Source organism: Argopecten irradians, chromosome 2, assembly GCF_041381155.1.
Source record: "Argopecten irradians isolate NY chromosome 2, Ai_NY, whole genome shotgun sequence".
In the NCBI taxonomy this organism is placed as follows: domain Eukaryota; kingdom Metazoa; phylum Mollusca; class Bivalvia; order Pectinida; family Pectinidae; genus Argopecten; species Argopecten irradians.
In genome coordinates, this window is record NC_091135.1 from 49,178,157 (window position 1) to 49,185,135 (window position 6,979).

General features: G+C 33.9%; 1 protein-coding gene across 1 annotated transcript in view; it reads right to left on the minus strand.

The window, feature by feature from the left end:
* The window catches only part of LOC138315789 (short transient receptor potential channel 7-like), a 106,850-nt gene extending 100,779 nt beyond the window's left edge, over nt 1-6,071 (minus strand). The window contains exon 1 of the mRNA XM_069257053.1: nt 5,961-6,071. The gene's annotated coding sequence lies outside the window, so the exon portion shown is untranslated. The remainder of the gene's footprint in view (nt 1-5,960) is intronic.
* Nucleotides 6,072-6,979: the final 908 nt, after the last annotated feature.

Sequence of the window (6,979 nt, forward strand, 5' to 3'; positions counted from 1 at the left end):
ACGAACCATCCTTTTCATCATACCTACTGAATAGATATGTTCTTACTTAACCAACATGCAAACTGAAACTTACAAAAAGTTGTTAAGTGAAGATAGAACTAGCAGGATAATTGACAGTATTTAATCAATCAGATGGTAATAAATGCTAAAACAAAAAGTATTTTTATGAAACCTGATGAGGCCGTCTTTCTCGTTGGTTACCAAAACGATAAAGAACATCAATGTTTTAGAGGTGTTGTTTAAGAATTGTCCTTTTTCGTTATAAAACGTATCATAATACATAAATAATACAGCCCTAGGGCCCAAACATGTTGATTGGTTATTTGTGCTTGACACCTTGTTAGCATCTAAGGCCAATTAAGGACAACCTCTCGTGTATGTAATGTGTTGTGTTTGGTACCTGCTTGTGTATTTACCATGGATGTAACAAAGTGAAATAGTAAAATAATAGTTGACGTCATCACGAGAACAAATACGAGTACACATCATTCAAACACAAGCGCATTTGTTTTGAGTTTATATTCCATGTTGATAAGATTTCGAGCAAAATGAAAGGAAATCCAAACTTCTTATAAGTTTGATCAGTTATCTTACTAAGTGCTGTCTTCTTCGTACATGTACATTATGTTCATACATGTGGAACTCGTCAGTTTGTTATGCATTCACTGTCTACAGTCTACATGTATGGCTTCTATCAAAGTATCTTTCTGTTGAAATGTCATTTTCAGGGAAGGAGTCGGTTTTTTCTGTTTTTCATTTGCTTGTCAGACTTTCGGATTTTCTATTGATTGCAGATATCTGATATACTGGCATCATCCTTATGCATATGCTGGTGGGCTTTCCAATGACACATTTTGGAGGAAATATTTAAAACAGGTAGATAACCTTAGAAGATGAATAACTTGTTCTCCCATTGTCATTAAAATGAAATAAGGCGAAGTGTTCTACTTTGGTAGTATGATTCAGCAAGGGAACTTTACTAGGAGAGCAAGAGTTTAATGATCCTAGAACGTTAATCTAGTAAACCAAACCAAATCATTATAGAGTGACATAGTACAAACCGGTTGGGTATGCTGTTTGGTGACCTTGGTTACATGTTCAGTGAGATAACACTATCAAAAGGCCAATAGTCCCACTATTTTACATGAAGACACAAAATTAATTCACTGTAGTCCCAAAAAATAGGCATTCACAAGCGGAACATAATGAAAGTCAGTTTATCAAACAAACATGATTACATACCACTCTCAATATTGACTAGTTTCAAATTGTACCGACAATACACATAAAGAAAATTGTTTAATGTTTAGATAGGGATTTTGGTAATAACTATACATCTATTACATTCTTAAGGAAATGTGGTTTAGTTCCAATTACGGAAGGCCAAGTTTGCATACGTACGTCATGTTATTGGATAAAACGTTCTGTGTAAGGAATGAACAATTCAACAGGGAGGGATAAAACCAGTGATTCGTCAGAGATTGTCCAAGGGAACAGTTATCAGGTAGCTTATGGGTAACCGCCTATACAAGGTCACAGAACAATAAGTAGGTCTGATACCGTCATTTCAAGCAGATAGCGTTATTTACCATCCCGGGGGTGTTTAGCTGCCGGGAAATGTTCAGTGTTTTATCACCGTAGTCGATTGGTTTAACGTCGTATTAACAGTTAAGGTCATTTGAGGACAGCCTTTGTGTGTGGATATTGGTCTGGTGTGGGAGGTATATTCATGTTATGTCTTATCATATTAATAGAACTCTTGTCCTTTAATTAGTACACCGGTTAACTGCACAATGTATTGTACCCCGTTTGCTTTAGATTCTGATGCTCCTGTAATATACGTGTACCTAATGGTCATAGAAAAGAAATTATCCTGACACAAGCTATACCTTGCTTTATTTCCAAAATATATGCACTTGTCTAGATAGCTGTCAGCATTAGCTTATGTTCGCATATAAAGTAATAGGGGCATTTGAATTAGTATATTTTATCATCTCCTTACTGTATCACTAGTATTTATCACCATAACCTGTACGCAGCGTTTTGTTTTGTTATGACGTCGTTATGCAAAGACATATGTCCCCTATACAATCATCATTTGTTGTATTCATTATGAAACTTAATAAATATCAATCTAATTTTTATAGCACTCGATATTATTATCAAGCAATATAATGCATTTTGGGATGTTGAATATAAACTATACTGGTTTTATGAGTATTTAGATACCATAACCCTCGATACGTCATAATACAAAACAATGATCATATTGAATATCAGTTGAAGACTGGTATCTTAATCTTCATCTAAGATATACATTCTGTAAACCAAAAAATTTGAGGGTTCTTAATCTTAAAACTCTATTTTCAAAGGCAATCACATGAATATAGAACAAATTTGACAAATTACACTGGCATTGCTGCCGCCCTACAGCTAAATTCCATGTCACCATAGCTACAGGACGTCTGTTTTCATTTCTTTATCGCCTTCATTTACTTGGCAGTTGCTTTAGTACTATTTCCTTATAATATCGTAACCCATTTTGACTTTACAGATTACTACAACTGTTACAGGTCCGGATACTCTTCTAAAATTTCGAGAAAAGGGAAGAAAAACGCGTGACTATTATATACTAGATTATTTTTTGTTGTCACTGACCGTTAATGTCTGTAAAGAATATAAGTAAAATCTACATTGTAATAGGCACCCTTAACAATTGTTTTTATTTTAATTTATTCTGTTTTGTTGAGATGCACGACATTGTATCTCTGTAACATGATTAACTCTACTTAATTATCCTGTTACCTAGGCAACCATTCAGCCAACACCTATACATTATGATAATCGCGATCATATGTGGTGCATTTCCACCTTCTTCATGAAGTATGTTCGTGTAGATATTTTAGAAGACGATCTCCGCAGCATCACATTAACTAATTCTGTTATCTGCAAACATTGACAATATTCCATATTCGATATCTCTTTGACAACCAAATGTGACACTTTCAGGTATCTCAGACTCTCCTGTTTCACACATGAAATCTGAAGTCTTATTTAGGTTCTTTTGAACAAGTCTGAATGCAATTCCAGACGGCAAGAAGGTATACTTGTATTCATAATATTCTTTGATCAAAGTAAGGTTGTTACATGTTACATGGCTTTACATTCAATCAACAGCTAAGACCATTCAGAGACGGACTATCATATATCCTTTCGTAAACAGCTTTGTGTGCCTTATTCTCCACGTTTCCCTGTTGCAAGCAGCTGCCATTTCTGCTTTCCTCCTGCTTCATCCTTTTGTTCTTTCTTTTACAACTGTGCATCGCTATCTTTTCTTATTCTTTTGCATTCTAATAAACCACAACTGCTCCGCAATATGTTTTTTTTTCTTCTTCTCGTAATCTGTTTCCTTTATTTATTCCCAATGATGAATTCCCTTTGTGATCATGACAGATCTTCTCTACGCCAGGTCATTGCAAGATTTTGCATTGCTTTATAAGCTTGTGTTTATATTATCAATGTTTTCTTTTCGGAGAGATTTTGTGTAATGGAATGTGGCTACCATCACCTCAGCTGTCTTGTCCATTTTCTATTTGCTTAAACCATGCATCGATACTATTCTTATTAGTGACTGAGCTTACAATCTGAACATGGTAACCCTGCTGATTTGTATCAAGTATAAACATATGTACCCTGGATTAAATTATCGCTTTTTTAATCTCAGTTTGATATATAGTACTTATTCCTTCTTTTGAGATACTTTCATATTCAGCGTGGTAGAAGCAAACTTACAACATGTTATTGCAATACATGTAGAATGCATATACAAATTCAGTACTAGTCATTTGTCACATACTTTCGGGAGAAGTAAACCTAGGAAAGGAAGTCAGCTGCAAAATTAATCATGAATTGTGTGCTTTAGTAACAAGTAACTACTTTAAGAATATAGAAGGTAAATATTGGATGTATTATAAAGTGTTTTGATTTATTATATGGACATCTCTTTGATTTCATGCTTATTGCTAAGTCTACACAATTTGATGACATCACCAGCAAGACAACCCATCTGGTCTCCAGAACAGGATCCCCCTTTATTTATTAAAAAGATAGCTCAAATATAAACAACTACATATAAAGTCTTCATCAAATCTCATGGATATATCTCTCAGTTATTTCTGTTGGACATGTAGGATATGTTCAAGATAGTTTATATACATGCTGTTTCTATATGAAATAGTTTAGTGGTTGTATTAAAGCTGACTTAATTTTTTTGTAGACAAGTGGTACAATATGTGACCTAAATACATTGCCAGAATGTTGAAGTTAGACCACGTTATCTAAGAGTTCATATGAGATTGTTCAATGCCATTGTTCGCAAAAGTAATTCGTAAATAAAGAAATGTTGAAAAGGAAGCAAATCAACGTTATGGAGATATGTTATCATTCAAATAAAAAAATAAATGTAGATATACCATAAAATTCGGTGTAGATTTACTGAAATGGACACTTATATTGTTTTAACATTAGTCTTTTGCTATGCTTCCATGTCAACAGAACAAAACATGGGGAAAAATGGAAGATCCCCAAAATTAAAGTCGTCTTGAGTAGAGACCGATATATTTGTAGTATAAATCATATAATGGACAAATCGTCTATAAGGCGTACCGTAGCAAAGCATGATAATCATCAAATTGATCGTAAAAATAATGACCAGAACTTCCGTATTCTGTGTTATACACAGACCACACATTGTGTGTAATACACAGACCACACATTGTGTGTAATACATAGACCACACATTGTGTGTAATACGTAGACCACACATTTTGTGTAATACACAGACCACACATTATGTGTAATACATAGACCACACATTGTGTGTAATACATAGACCACACATTTTGTGTAACCACAAATTGTGTGTAATACATAGACCACACATTCTATGTAATACAAAGACCACACTTTATGTGTAATATATAGACCACACTTTATGTGTAATACATATACCACACATTATGTGTAATACATAGACCACACATTGTGTGTAATACATAGACCACACATTGTGTGTAATACGTAGACCACACATTCTGTGTAATACAAAGACCACACTTTATGTGTAATACATATACCACACTTTATGTGTAATACATATACCACACATTATGTGTAACGCATAGACCACACATTGTGTGTAATACACATGCCACACATTATGTGTAACACATAGATCACACATTGTGTGTAATACATAGACCACACATTGTGTGTAACCACAAATTGTGTGTAATACATAGACCACACATTGTGTGTAACCACACATTATGTGTAATACATAGATCACACATTGTGTGTATTACATAGACCACACATTGTGTGTAATACATAGACCACGCATTGTGTGTAATACATAGACCATACAATGTGCATTTTAATATAGAAACACATAAGATGATCAGTGCATTTCATTAATTGATTCAATAATGAATACGTATTTATATCCTGGTTTTATGGATAACAAACAACTAGTGTGCTTTTGGTGTTCCGGGTAAAAGCTAGCACAGCCAACCATCATCACCATACTCTTAAAACCAGTCACGAATTTTAATACACTTAACACAACTTCATATGAAATCAGATATAAGCATTATTTCACCATGATAAAAGTGTTATTTGTAATAACTAAAATGTGATATTATCAGTTTAAGCAATGTCGATGTTCTCCCCGTACTCAATACTACTTTTATTCACTTAATGTACATACATTCTAAGCCGTAATATCGTACATAGGGTTAAATATTAGTCTGTTGTAGATTTAGAATAAAAGAGGAACAAATGTCTGGCATTATTCAATAATTGTATCAAAGCGTACTTCATACCCCGGCTTCCAGGGTGTGAAACAGTATCAGACATCTAATGTATCTTTAAAAATTTATCCAAAGTAAATTATTACTTACTTTACGCATCGAACATCCAAACATCGCCATATTGTATAGCCAGTTGCTGTACCATAGAGCGGAGGATACTGCTACATGTGTACACGATCTCTGTGTATCATATAGAGACCCAGCCGCTGTTGAAGTCAACGTGAATATCACATTCGCTTTAGTCGATATATATAATAGCACTACGAAATTAACACAGATGCTATAGAAATTGATATTTATACAGATTGTTCATAGAGACGAAGATTCATTAAGCCTATTAACTTTTTAATTGATAAAGATACATCATTAATGTTTTCGGGGAAAGTACGATACTGACTTAAACAATGTAGACTACGACTCTGTGTGACGCAAAACTGGCAAATCGTCGTGTCCTGTTTGGAACACGTTAGAACAGAAAGGCATTTCAATTAATAACAGGTTCGATGAAAAATAGAGAATACATGGTCAGTGCCTTAAAATATAAGCTATATTTTGGCGAGGATTAAGAAAGACAAAAGTGGCGAGCAGCAAAAACATATATGGTAGGTGTATTCCGACAATACCAATGCTGGTTGCAGGATAAAACGTGTAATATACTCACCAGCATCAATCGTAAAAGACAATTGCTATTATGTTTATTTGACGTACGTATTATAGTTCTTACTTTACATAACGACAGCGTATTGGACCATCTGACTCATCGAAAATGATTTATTTAAATTGTATTTGCAACTTGTGTCGCAATTGATGTAACATAAATGAAATGTATATGTATAAAATGGCCTCAAATTATAAATTGGACTGATATTCTAATATTGTTTGTACTGATTAATTATACTACGTTTTTTCGAAAAACAGATGTCAGTTATTCTTTTCATCTCGGCCAATCGTCTTCAGACATACCATAGGAATTACTAGATACCCTCTCTTCACATTAATGGTTGGTTATATCTAAGGTGTGTTATCTATCTTAGTGTTATCTAAGGTAAGTAGATACTGTCTAAGTTTGGTGAAAATTCAAATGTGTATTGCATCTTAAATGACAGACG